At 37.3% G+C, this 14,183-nt stretch overlaps 1 protein-coding gene and 1 long non-coding RNA gene across 2 annotated transcripts in view; both read left to right on the forward strand.

The window, feature by feature from the left end:
- The window catches only part of LOC126066874 (complement factor H-like), a 181,157-nt gene that overhangs the window by 43,975 nt on the left and 122,999 nt on the right, over positions 1-14,183 (forward strand). The gene's annotated exons all lie outside the window — the stretch shown is intronic.
- LOC126066820 (uncharacterized) overlaps positions 1-14,183 on the forward strand; it is a 56,853-nt gene that overhangs the window by 24,284 nt on the left and 18,386 nt on the right. The window contains exon 2 of the long non-coding RNA XR_007515267.1: positions 8,989-9,172. This is a non-coding gene — a long non-coding RNA (uncharacterized LOC126066820). The remainder of the gene's footprint in view (positions 1-8,988; positions 9,173-14,183) is intronic.

Genomic DNA, 14,183 nt, shown 5'->3' on the forward strand with positions numbered 1-14,183 from the left:
ACTGCCCCATAGGGTTTCCAAGGAGCAGCTGGTGGATTCAAACTGCTGACCTTTTGGTTAACAGCTGAACTCTTAAGCATTGTGCCACCAGGGCTCCAGTAAATGAGAGAAGTCTATATTTACTCTTTCAAGTTAAGTTATACGTAATTTGAGAAAACATCAATTTGGTCTTGGGAGAAAAATAAATGCGTTATTCTTCCTTATCTTTATTGAACTGCATATATCCATATGGTTTTAAACACATGATGACATACATTTCAAATTCTTGGAGCCAATGGCTGTGGCAGCTATGGCGGCAGATTTTCTTAGATCATCACCTGACCTGAGATACCCCCGTTGGCTGAATGAGCTTCAGGGGTCCAAACTAATGTGAAGATTATTAAAGAGGTCTCATTTATGACATCATTTATAATCCATTCTAAGAAATTATTAGAAATCTAATGGTCCAGTGGATCTGGAATCCTGCAGCATGGCAGAACTCTACCAACATTTGGTTCTTCCCTGGCGTCAGAAGCCAGTTACCAATGGTTTGAAGTTTTTCTAAAGCTTCCTTTGTCTGAGAATGTTAATAGTTCCAATTTATTCCTAAAGGCTAGTGTTGCTGGATATAGATATGGGATTGATAGTTCTTTCATAGCTTGAAAAATGAGCCACTTTTTTCTGGTCTCTACACTTTCAGATGAGAAACCCACTGTTATTTGAATCCTCGTTCCCCTATGATGAAACCAAAGCTGTTGCCGTAGATTTGATTCTGACAAATAGCAACCCTATAGGATAGAATAGAACTGCCCCATAGGGTTTCCAAGGATCAGCTGGTGGATTTGCACTAGTGACCTTTTGTTTAGCAGCTTGTTTAACCACTGTGCTATCAGGGCTCCTGTTCCGCTATAGGTAATGCAAAATTCCTCTCTAGCTGCTTTCAAGGTGTTTTTCTTTTACTTTAATTTTTAGCCATGTAGTTTTGATGTGCCTTGGCATGAGTTTTTTTGGAGTTGAAAGATCTAAACTTCTTTCAGCTCCTTCAATATGCAGGCTTATGCTTTATGCCCAAAATGGGAAAATTTTCAGTCATTATTTTATTTATTTTTTTTTTTTTTTCCAGCTCTACACCTTTTCTCTTGTCTTTCTGGGACTCTGAAGTTTTGCTATTTTCCCACGGGTCCCTGAAACTGTATTAATTGTTTTTCCTGTCTATTTTTAAACTGGTTATTTTCTCTTGTTCCATCTTCAGGTTCATGAATTCATTCTTTTATCATCTCCAAGCTACTGTTGAACTCATTCACTGAATTAAAAAATGTTTTTACATTTTTCAGTTCCATTATTATCATAGGCTTTTAAAATATTTTTGTCAAATAATTCCAACATCTGAGCCATCTCTTTGATTGTTGGCATCTGTTGATTGTTAGCATCTGTTGATTGTTGGCACCTGTTGTTTCTCTCTTCAGATTTTCCTTGTTCTTGGTGCGACAAGAGGTTTTCAGTTATCTCCTGAACACTGTGCATATGTATGCTTAAAACCCTGAATTTTATTTAAATCTTCTGTTTGAGCAGGCTTCTGTTAACTGCCATGCAGTGTGCAAACTGGGTTTCCCACTTGGCCTCTGCCGACACCATGAGAACAGGATAGGTGCCTTGTCATCTCAGTGTATAGGTGGAATTCCAGGCTCGTTATCAAGGGGAGGCAGAGATGGTCTTCGGGTTTGACTATGGTGATTTTCTAGAGTAGAAAAAAAGATTTCTGTCTTGATGGGCTGTTATTATCCAGGGCCTTCGGTAAAGGACAGCAGGCTCTTCTTGGGGCGTTTTTTTCTGAACTTGACATTGATTCTGGGTTGCAGTCTTGTCCAGTAACAAGTCCAGGATATATAGGAGGTAGAAAGAAAACCTAAGTAACTCAGTGTCATTTCATTCCTTAAGTCCCAAGGTCCCTAACAAGTTCCAGCTCTTTGCATCTTTCATAGTCTCTTGTTTTAGTTTGCTATATTATGTCCAGGAGTGTTATTTGAACTTTTCAGAAGGAATAGGTAGAAATGTTTCTACTTCATCTTGTGCAGAACAGGAAGCCAAGAATTCCTTTCTTATTTTATATGAATTTGTATCCTTTGAATTTATGTATGGAGCTGATGTTCCCTTTTTTTTTTTTTAATTTTTATTGTGCATTAAGTGAAAGTTTACAAATCAAGTCAGTCTCTCATAAAAAATCTTATATACACCTCTCTGTATACTCCTGGTTGCTATCCCTCTAATGAGACAGCACACTCCTTTCCTCCACTCTCTATTTTCATGTCCGTTTGGCCAGCTTCTGACCCCCTGTACCCTCTCATCTCTTCTCCAGACAGGAGCTGGCCATGTAGTCTCATGTGTCTACTTGATCCAAGAAGCTCACTCTTCACCAGTATCATTTCCTATCCCATAGTCCAGTCCAATCCCTGTCTGAAGAGTTGGCTGTGGGACTGGTTCCTATCTTGGGCTAACAGAAGGCCTGGGAACGATGACCTCGGGTCCTTCTAGCCTCAGACCATTTACGAGAATATGACGTCTGCATCCCACTGCTCTCCAGCTTCTTAGGGAGTCTCTGTTGTGACCCCTCTCAGGGCGTCCATCGGTTGTAGCCGGGCACCATCTAATTCTACCCTCAGGCTGATGTAGTCTCTGATTATGTGGCCCTTTCTGTCTCTTAGGCTCATAATTACCTTGTGTCTTTGCTGTTCTTCATTCTCCTTTGCTCCAGGTGGGTTGAGACCGATCGATGCATCTTAGATGGCTGCTTGCTAGCATTTAAGACCCCACATGCCACTTTCCAAAGTGGGATGCAGAATGGTTTCTTAATAGATTTTATTATGCCAGTTGACATAGATGTCTCCTGAAACCATGGTCCCCAAACCCCTGCCCCTGCAACGCTGGCCTTCAAAGCGTCAGTTTATTTAGGAAACTTCGTTGCTTTTGGTTTAGTCCAGTTGTGCTGACCTCGTCTGTATTGTATGTTGTCTTTCACTTCACCTAAAATAGTTTTATTTACCATCTAGTTAGTGAAAACCCCTCTCCCTGCTTCCCTTCCTGCCCTCATAACCCCCAAAGAATATTTTCTTTTCTGTTTAAACTATTTTTCGAGTTCTTATAATAGTGGTCTTATACAAGATTTGCCCTTTTGCAACTAATTTCACTCAGCATAATGTCTTCCAGATTCTTCATGTTATGAAATGTTTCACAGATTCATCGTTGTTCTTTATCAATGTGTAGTATTCCATTGCATGAAGATACCATAATTTATGTATCTGTTCATCGGTTGATGGGCATCTTCATTGCTTCCATTTTTTGTTACTGTAAACAATGCTGCAGTGAACATGGGTGTGCATATACCTGTTCGTGTAAAGGCTGTTATTTCTCTAGGATATATTCCAAGGAGTGGGATTGCTGGATCATATGGTAGTTCTATTTCTAGCTTTTTAAGGAAGTGCCAAATCAATTTCCAAAGTAGTTGTACCATTTTAGAGTCCCAGCAGCAGTGTATAAGTGTTCCAGTCTCTCCACCACCTCTCCAACATTTATTATTTTGTGTTTTTTGGATTAATGCCAGTTTTATTGGAGTGAGATGGAATCTTATTGTAGTTGTAATTTACATTTCTCTAATGGCTAATTATCATGAGCATTTCCTTGTGTATCTCTTAGCTACCTGAATGTCTTCTTCAGTGAAGTGCCTGTTCATATTCTTTGCCCATTTTCTAATTGCATTGTCTTTTTGTAGTTTAGTTTTTGCAGTATCATGTAGATTTCAGAGATCAGATGCTGACTGGAAATGTCATAGCTAAAAACTTTTTCCCAGTCTGTGGGTAATCTTTTTACTCTTTTGGTGAAGTCTTTAGATGAGCATAGGTGTTTGATTTTTAGGAGCTCCGAGTTACCTAGTTTCTCTTCTGCATTGTTAGTAATGTTTTATATACTGTTTATGCTATGTACTAGGGCTCCTAGTGTTGTCCCTATTTTTTCTTCCATGATCTTTATAGTTTTAGATTTTATATTTAGGCATTTGATATGTTTTGAGTCAGTTTTTGTGCACGGTGTAAGGGATGAGTCTTGTTTCATTTTTTGCAGATGGATATCCAGTTATGCCAGCACCATTTGTTAAACCGACTGTCTTTTCCCCAATTGACTGACTTTGGGCTTTTGTCAAATATCAGCTGCTCATATGTGGATGAATTTATGTCTGGATTCTCAATTCTGTTCCATTGGTCTATGTATCTGTTGTACCAGTACCAGGCTGTTTTGGCTACTGTGGTGGTATAATAGTTTCTAAAATCAGGTAGAGTGAGGCCTCCCACTTTGTTCTTTTTCAGTAATGCTTTGCTTATTCGGGGCCTCTTTCCCTTCCATATGAAATTGGTGATTTGTTTTTCCGTCTCATTAAAAAATGTCATTGGAATTTGAATCAGAATTTCATTGTATCTATAGATGGCTTTTGGTAGAATAGACATTTTACCAATGTTAATTAAGCCTTCCTATCCATGAGCAAGGTATGTTTTTCCACTTATGTAGGTCTCTTTTGGTTTCTTGCAGTAGTGTCTTGTAATTTTCTTTGTGTCTCTGCTAAGATTTATTACTAAGTATTTTATCTTCTTGGGGGCTACTTTAAATGGTATTGAATTGGTGATTTCCTCTTCAATGTTCTTTTGTTGGTGTAGAGGAATCCAACTGATTTTTGTGTGTTTATGTCGTATCCTGATAACTCTGCTGAACTCTTCTATTAGTTTCAGTAGTTTTCTTGAAGATTCTTTAGGGTTTTCTGTATATAAGATCATGTCATCTGCAAATAGAGATACTTTTACTTCTTCCTTACCAACCTGCATCCCCTTTATTTCTTTATCTAGCCTAATTGCTCTGGCTAGGACCTCCAGCACAATGTTGAATAAGAATGGTGATAAAGGGCACCCTTGTCTGTTTCCCAGTCTCAAGCAGAGTGCTTTCAGGCTCTCTCCATTTAGGTTGATGTTGGCTGCTTTTGCTGTGTCTCAAAGGTTCTGATTGGAAGAGTTTTCATTCTCATTGGATTCTTTGAATTTCTTTATTGCATCCTTGATGTCTTCTATAACCCAGTCGTTTTTGAGCAGGTTATTGTTCAGTTTCCAAATGTTTGATTTCTTTTCCTTGCTTTTTCTGTTATTGATTTCTACTTTTATTGCATTATGGCCAGGAAAGATGCTTCATAATATTTCGATGTTTTGTTTTTTGCTGAGGCTTGCTTTATGACCTAATATGTGGTCTATTCTAGAGAAAGTTCTGTGTGCACTAGAAAAGAAAGTATACTTGGCTGCTGTTGGGTGTATATGTCTATGAGGTCAAGTTGGTTGATTGTGGCATTTAGATCTTCCGTGTCTTCATTGAGCTTCATTCTGGATGTTCTGTCCTTCACGGAAAGTGGTGTGTTGAAGTCTTCTACGGTAATTGTGTCACTCTCTATCTCACTTTTCAATGCTGTGAGAGTTTATGTATCTTGTAGCACTGTCGTTGGGTGCATAAATATTTAATATGGTTATTTCCTCCAGGTATATTGTCCATTTAATCCTTATGTATTGTCTTCCTTATCCTTTGTGGTGGATTTAACTTTAAAGTCTATTTTGTCAGAAATTAATATTGCCACTCCTGCTATTTTTTGTTGTTTACTTGATATATTTTTTTTCATCCTTTGAGTTTTAGTTTGTGTCTCGAAGTCTAAGGTGTATCTCTTGTAGGCAGCATATAGACGGATCATGGTTTTTTTTTTTTTTTTTTTTTATCCATTCTGCCTCTATCTGTTTGTTGGTGCATTTAGTCTGTTTACATTCAGCATAATTATGGATAGGTATGAGTTTTTATGAGTTTAGTGCTGTCATTTTGATGTCTTTTTTTGTGTATTGTTGACCATTTCTTTTTCCCACTTAATTTTTTGTGCTGAATAGTTTATATATTGTGTTTTCCTCTTATTTGTTGTTGTTGAGTTTGTTTCTGCTGAGTCTCCATTTTTTTCTTGTGTTTGATTTTGATGAGTTAGTTTCCTTTGTGGTTACCCTAATATTTACCCCTGTTTTTCTAAGTTTAAACCTATTATTTTTCTGTATCGCCTTGTCTTCCTCTCCTTATGAAAGATCTATGACTACATTTCTTAGGCCCTCTTTATTTTTTTAATGTTGTCTTACACAATGACATCACTTTTTCCTTGTTTTGAGCGTTTTTTAATCTTGATTTATTTTTGTGATTTCCCTATCTGGTTGACATCTGATTGCTCTGCTCCATGTTCTAGTCTTGGGTTGATATCTGATATTATTGATTTTCTAACCAGAGAATTCCCTTTAGTATTTCTTGTAGTTTGGGTTGGTTTTTAAGAATTCCCTAAACTTGTTTAATCTGGAAATGTTCTAATTTTACCTTCATATTTGTGAGACAATTTTGTTGGATATATGATTCTTGGCTGGCAGTTTTTTCCTTCAGTGCTTTATATAAGTCATCCCACTGCTTTCTTGCCTGCATGGTTTGTGCTGAGTGGTCCGAGCTTATTCTTATTGACTCTCCTTTGTAGGTGACTTTTCATTTATCACCAGATGCTCTTAAAATTCTGTCTTTATCTTTGGTTTTACAAATTTGATTATAACATGTCTTGGTGACTTTCTTTTAAGATCTACCTTATGGGAGTTCACTGAGCATCTTGGATAGATATCTTCTCAACTTTCATGATATCAGGGAAGTTTTCTGCGAATAGATCTTCAACAACTCTCTCTGTATTTTCTGTTATCCCTCCCTGTTCTGGTACTCCAATCACTTGTAGGATATTTCTTTTGATAGAGTCGCACATGATTCTTCGGGTTTCTTCATTTTTTAAAATTCTTTTACTGTATTTTTCTTCAAATATATTGGTGTCAAGTGCTTTATGTTCAATCTCACCGATTCTGCCTTCCACTTGCTCCATACTGCTCCTCCAGTTTCTATTGAGTTGTTTAATTCTGTAATTTTATTTTTAATCTTATGAATTTCTGCTTGCTCTCTCTCTCTGAATTCTTGCACCTTATTAAATTTTTCATTATGTTCCTGAATAACCTTTTTATTTCTTCAACTGCTTTATCTGTGTGTTCCTTCGCTTGTTCTGCATATTGCCTGATCTTCCTGATGTTGTTCTTGATGTCTTGAATTCTATATATCAATCTTTCATATCCTGCATCCGGTAATTCCAGAAATGCACTTTCATCCAGAAGATCCCTTGGTTCTTTGTTTTGAGAGCTTGTTGAAGCGATCATGCTCTGCTTCTTTATGTGATTTGATATTGACTGTTGTCTCTGTGCCATCTATGTTATTGTATTAGTTTATTTTATGTTTGCTTATTATTATTATTATTTTTTTTACTATATCCTAGCTTCTTTGTTCTGTTTTGATTTGTCCAAATAGGTTTCTTGAATGAGCTAGCTTGATTATTTTCGCCTTTGAAGCTCTAACGTCCTGTCACCGGTTGGCTAGAGCTGTCACCAGGCATATAAGCCTAGGAGTCCATTCACTTTTCTTGTATGGATTCAGCTCAGGAGTCCAGGTAGTCATCAGGTGCGTGGTACAGGCTCTGTCCTACAGTCTTAGAGGGGCAGGGGTGATTGGTGTAGGTACTGGTATCTGGTTGCAGCAGGGGGTCATGCTCTGAACAAGGCAGGGGGCTGACAAACATCCCCCAAGTGTCTGTGCTGAAAGTGCATCTCTGTTACCTAGAGCACACAGGTGGGTGGGTTCTGCAGACAGACCTTGGGGACCCAGTGCATTTGGTTGTAAGGACTGGGAGGCATCAGCTATCCTTGAACCCCTGTTACGGGTTGCTTCATGACCTGAGTGGAGCCACCAGACCTTAGGCCCCTGATGTGGGTAGGTGTGGACCCTGTTTAATAGGCAAAGTGGTGTCAAACGTCAAACACCCACCTCTCCACCACACAGCTTAAAGAGTTGCAGTCTGCCAAAAAGGTCCTGTTTTCCTTAAATAGGCCCACACTGGTGCATGCAGGGGGTAAAGGTATTCAAAGTCCACAGACTGTTTGTGCCTGGACAGGAGCCATTTCTGTCCTGAGGTCCGCTGGTTAGTGGAGCTCAAAAATTATCCTGTCCCCAGTAGTGAATTTGTTCCTTCTCCAAGGCTGGGAGAATGGCTCAGGGCATGCAACAGGACCTATCTCAGGCCCAGGGAAATCGACAGCCACCGAAGCCAGCTTAGGGGCGGGGGGTGCGGTAAAATGTACGCAACTACTTAGCTTTTGCTGAGAGTGCTGTTCTTCTCTGGTTCGGGAGGTGTGAGTTGGGTGTGCAGCTGGCTGTTTCTCCCTGAGGAAACTGCAGCCAAAAGCTACCACCAGCCCACCACAGACTGAGGGTTCCTGGCGAGTCAGGTCTAACAACTCTCTGCTTCTGAACCATCTCTCCTTCCCCCTGCCACTCAGTCTGTTTTCTAACATTGCTTTTGATATTCAGGGCCTCTAGCTTGTCATAAATGTACACATTTCACTTGTTTTTTCTGGTCTTTTTTGTAAGAGGGTTCATTGGAAGCATCTGACTACTTTGCCATCTTAGCCCCATCTCCTGATGTTTCCTTTTTAATTAAAATGAAAAAGAAAATGACGAGATGTAATTGATACTGCAGTATGTCTTATAAAAAAGAAATCCAAGACACTTTCTGTGATGATCTAATTACCCGTCTAACTAGCATTTATTCATTAAGATAAAAACAATTTTAATTCTGGAGTACTGCAAAAGAGACATCATTATTAATGGCTCGTGTGTGATTTAATGTGGCGTGAAAGGAAAGGTAGCAAAATGTTATAACTTTCAGTTCACATGAACTATAATTTTCCAGGAATCATTTCTTTCCTCGGAATAAGGCAGTCATATTATTGTGCATAATTTGTATTTGCCTAAATTTAATCTGTATGCTGACTTGGTTTGTTAATAAATTAAATCCTTTTTTTTTTTTTTGCTGTCATTTGTTTGTTTTAGTATCTAAAAAACTATGTGGACCCCCTCCATATGTTGAAAATGGAGACTAAACTTTGTTCCCATCACACTCATATGCACAAGGATCAACAGTTGGGTACCAATGCCAGGCCTTCTATGAACTTCAGGGTGACAAACATATAACATGTAGGAAATGGACAGTGGTCAGAACCACCAAAATGCTTAGGTAAGTGCTTCAGTATTCTCCTGGATCCTGGGAAAATCTGAGTAATGAAGATGATGTTTTGCTGTTATGATAGAATTTTCATGGATTAACAAACATCCATTCTTCTGAAAACCTGACTACCAAATATTAATAAACCCAAACCGGTTGATGCCAACTCATTGCAATCCCATGTGTTACAAAATATCACTGCAACATAGGGTTTTCCAAAATTAATATGTGAGGAAATGTTGTTAGGTGCTGTCAAGTTGCTTCCAACTCTTACCGACCTTGTGTACAACAGAATGAAACACTGCCCACTCCTGCGCCATCCTCATGATCATCATTTATGCTTGAGCCTGTTGTTGTAGCCACTGTGTCAGTCCATTTTGTTGAGGGTCTGTCTGTTTTTTGATGACCTGCTACCTTACCAAGCGTGATGTCATTCTCCAGGTAGTGATCCTTCCTAATAGCGTGTTCAAAGTATGTGAGATGAGGTGTCACTATCCATGCTTCTAAGGGTATAAGAAAATAAGGTTTGAGAATTCTTATTGAAACAACAGAATCATAGCCATAGGCATAGAGGCTAGGATTTACAATGTACAGGATAATTACATCATATCACAAAATGATGAACAACCACACAATACTGGGAATTATGGCCTAGCCAACTTGACACATATTTTGGGGGTCACAATTCAACCCATGACATTAGGTCTTTTTGAATCTATTAGCTCTTTTCTATTATGCATTTTTGCTTATGAAAATTTCATAATTATGAATTATGTTTCTTATATATAACATGATTATTATTTCCTTAAGCTTCAGAAATGTTCTTTTAATCTTTGGTGATTTGATTAATATTATTAATCTTGCTTAAAATTTGGCATTAGCTTTCATTTGATGGCCTTTGAATTTCATCACTGCTGCTTTTGTTTGTTATTTCTTAATTTATTTTCTTTCTGCCTGAAGTTTGTTATTTTGCTTGATACTCTTTGAAACTTAAATATTTTCTTATTTTTTTTTTTTACATTACGTCTTCTATTCAAGAGATTACTTTGGGTTTTGTCTTTTAGTAACTCAATCACATTAAAAATTTGAAGCAATTACATTTTAATTTCCAAGAGCTCACTTTTAAAGTCAATTTTATTGAGGTATAAATTGCACGAAATAGAATTTACACATATTTACCATGTAAGCAATGTCTTTTGAAAAATACATACACTTTGATGACCACAAATCCTATCAATTTAGAGACAGTTTTAATCTCAAAAAAAGTAACCTTGTGCTCTTTTCCACTTAATCTTCCCCCACACCATTGCTCCTAAAAGTTACCATGATATGGGAACCCAATGGACTTTATCTTAAGTAATGGTCACCTTCCCTCCATTGATAAAATCTTAGCCAATTGTAATCCATTTCCTGATCTAATTACTTGTACTATTGGGTTATTCTGGTTTTTGTTTATATCAGGACCTTGGAAGTTAGACAGCACCTAGGCAAATTACATTTTTCATTTATAAAACTCCATAGATGAGGGGAATCATTAGCCTTTCATAATTTCGTTTCTTGCAATTCTGTTGCCAAAATCAAGACCATTGATTTTGAGCTCTCTCCACTTTCATCTGTTGTAGCATACTTATCAGTTCCTCTTGGGTCAGCATGAATACTTCTGCCCATCTATTTTTTCTATCATGCTGTTGTACTGTCCAGTTAATTTTACCTATGGTTCTAAAGTTGTGTTTTGTGTCCAGGTTGCCTACCATTGTTTTCCTAACTTCTAAAATAATATCCCTTCTAAGCACCTAATATAGGTCAGTAACTAATTTTCCTCAGTATGTAGGTCTTCATAAAAGTCAAATTTGATTTGTCCTCGAACACTTTGCAACCAGTGTTGCCCAGGATACTTTTGGTGCATTTTAGACAATGTTCAATTATCTATGAAATATATCATTAGCTTCTTATTGACTGAATACAATTTAAGAATATATTTTGGATCCAAAATAGTGCAGTTACCCAGGATAATGTCATGTGGGTGGTAAAAACAAAACCAATCCATTGCTGTCAATTCCAACTCATAGTGATCCTGTAGAAAGAGTAGAACTGCCCCATAGGGTTGCAAAGGAGCACCTGGCGGATTGAAACTGCCAACCTTTTGGTTAGCTCTTAACCAGTATACCACCAGGGTTTCCATACCGGTGGTAAAATAGTAGTTACCCTGAAATACATTACTTTGTATACACCAAATATCTTCCCACAGGTGCCCATAGTGAATATTGAGGCTATCAACGGTGGATATGTAAGCCCACCATGACACCCTATACTGACATTGGATTTAGTTTTACTAGTTTTCTTCACCTTGATTATTCTCCTCTATCCACAAAAAATGGTACAGAACAAGAGTCAAAGAGTAGCTAAATTTTTGTAAAAAGCCAATAAATATGTTTTCTACTCTGTCCTATAGGGTTGCTATGAGTCAGAATCGACTCAATGGCACTGGGTTTGGTTTTTTTGGTTTGTGTTTGTCTTAGGCCACATTATCTAGAAAAGCAAAACCAGTGAAGAGTATAAACATATATAGAGGGAGAGATTTATATCAAGGAAAAAGCTCTGATGATTATAGAGGCTGGAATGTCCCAAGTCCATGGGTCAGGATACAGGCTTCTCCTGATTCACGTAGCGTCAGGGCCAGGCGAACCCAAGATTGGCAGATCAGAGAGCATGGCTATTGCTTACAGGCTGCAAAGATCGATGAATCCCAAGATGGGCAGGTCACATATTTGATATAGGCCACAACCCAAGGAAACTCCATTTCAGGTGATTGGCTACTCACAGCAGATTGTATCATGGGAGTGATCACATGTCAAATCTCAACAGGGAAGTAAGCACATTATATAACTGCCAAAACACTGAGAATCATGGCCCAGCCAAGTTGACACACAATCTTAACCATCACAGTGGGTTACATGGTTTCTATTGTAGCTAGTTCACTGTGTTCTTGTAGCATGAGAGTAACCATAGAGAATATGAAAATGAGTGAATGTGGCTGTGTTTCACAGAAACATTATTTATAAAATAGATTTAATCCACAGGCAGTAATTTGCCGATCACAGTTCTGAAGACTTGAGGTACATGATCATATGAAAAAATCAGGCATGCCAAAAATATTTTATGTCGAGTGTATCCAACACGTAGTCATCTAAGTTATTGTTACACACAGTGGTCTGAGGCCCTGTTGTTGAACAAATCCCTTTGGGTGCATTCAGGAGTCCACAGTTCCGACAAGTTACTTCCCAATAGAAATTCTCTCATACAAATAAGGTCTTATTAGAATCATCAAAATGTTTTATATAGATGACTTCAGATTGAATGCTCTTATAATCTAGAACCCAATCTGAACTGTCATCTTCAGTCAGTGGCTAATTTCTGCAAGCAACTAGTTTCATCTACATGGGCATTTGTAATTTATACCTATAAGATTATTATATCCTTTTTCTCTCAGCATCTTACAAGCTACCAAGGCAATTTTAGCTTTTCATTTTTGCATTATGCTTATTGGTTGCCTTTTGGCTGCTAACTGAAAGGTTTGTGGTTTGAATTCACCCAGAGGTGCCTTGGAAGAAAGGCTTGGTGATCTATTTCCAAAAGATGGAAAATTCTATGGAGCACAGTTGTACTCTGAAACACGTGGTATCCATGATTTGGAATCGAGTCAATATCAACTTTTTTTCTTTGTTTTTCTTGATGTCTCTCTAGTTACGAAATCATAGCTTGATCTTCAGACTGAGATAGCAACAGTATATCATCAGCATAATGAATAACAGTGCTTTTCAACTGAATCAAATCTAAATATATTAAAATACGTTGAGGCAATAAGCCGAGGAATTCAATTATACTTTTGGGAGCACAAGAGCATGCATAATAGTTTGTCCCACACGAATAGAAATTAACTTTGGTTTTCTTCAAAATACGTATCGAAAAGGAAACATTAGCCAGATTGGAGACAGAATACAAAATTCCCCTTAGCTTGTTGTGCATTTTAAAATGTTAATGGCCTTTCGACAGATCATTCTGGAAGCACTAGTTCTCTCAGTCCTCCAGAGTCTACAGTTAGTTTCCAGGATCCATCATTACTTCTCACTAGCCATACTGGGCTATTAAACAATGAAATTATAGTTATTAATGAACTTCTATATAATATCCTTAATTAAAGATGAATTTTTTTTATTATACCCAGGTATAATTTTTTTTAATTACATGCAGTAAATTATTTTTATATTTTGATGTACAGTTCTGTAAGATTTAAGTTATCAGAATAAATATTCCGTATTTTATAGATAGCTTTATTATCACCACAAAAGGCTTCCTTCATAGTGGCCCCTTGTATTCACACCATCATCCACCCTTAATGGAAGAGAGTTCCAGTTGCTCCCCAGCCTTGGTACGGATATGGTGAAGTTTTTGTTTTACTTTTTGTTTTTTTGCTCTTTTTTGGCCACTGTAATATCTCATTCCCTAATGACTAATGCTGTTCCCATTTTTTCTGTGCATATTTATCATCCATGTATCTTCTTTGGTGAAACCTGTCGAATTTTTTTTCCACTTTTTTACTGATTTTTTTTAATGATTATTGAATTTTTGAGTTTGTAATATATTCTGGATACTAGTGTTTTGTCAGATACGTGTTTTGCATATACCACCCTCCCCCCAACCCTGTCTGTACCTTACATTTTCATTCTTTTTCTAGTGTCATTCATACAGAAAATATATTTAATTTTTATTCCAATTTTTTGTTTTCATTTATGGGTTATATTTATGGTATCATATCCATAAAGTATCTAAGCTAAGATTATGTTCTCTTGTAGAAGTTTATAGTTCCATGTTTTAAATTTAGTTATGTGATCAATTTTGAGTTAATTTTTTGTATAAGATGTGAGGAATATGGTAATGTTCATTATTTTTCATTTCGATGCCTGGTTGTTATAGTACCAATTGTTGAAAAGGCTGTTATTTTTCCACTGAATTACTTTTGCTC

Source organism: Elephas maximus, chromosome 24, assembly GCF_024166365.1.
Source record: "Elephas maximus indicus isolate mEleMax1 chromosome 24, mEleMax1 primary haplotype, whole genome shotgun sequence".
NCBI lineage: Eukaryota > Metazoa > Chordata > Mammalia > Proboscidea > Elephantidae > Elephas > Elephas maximus.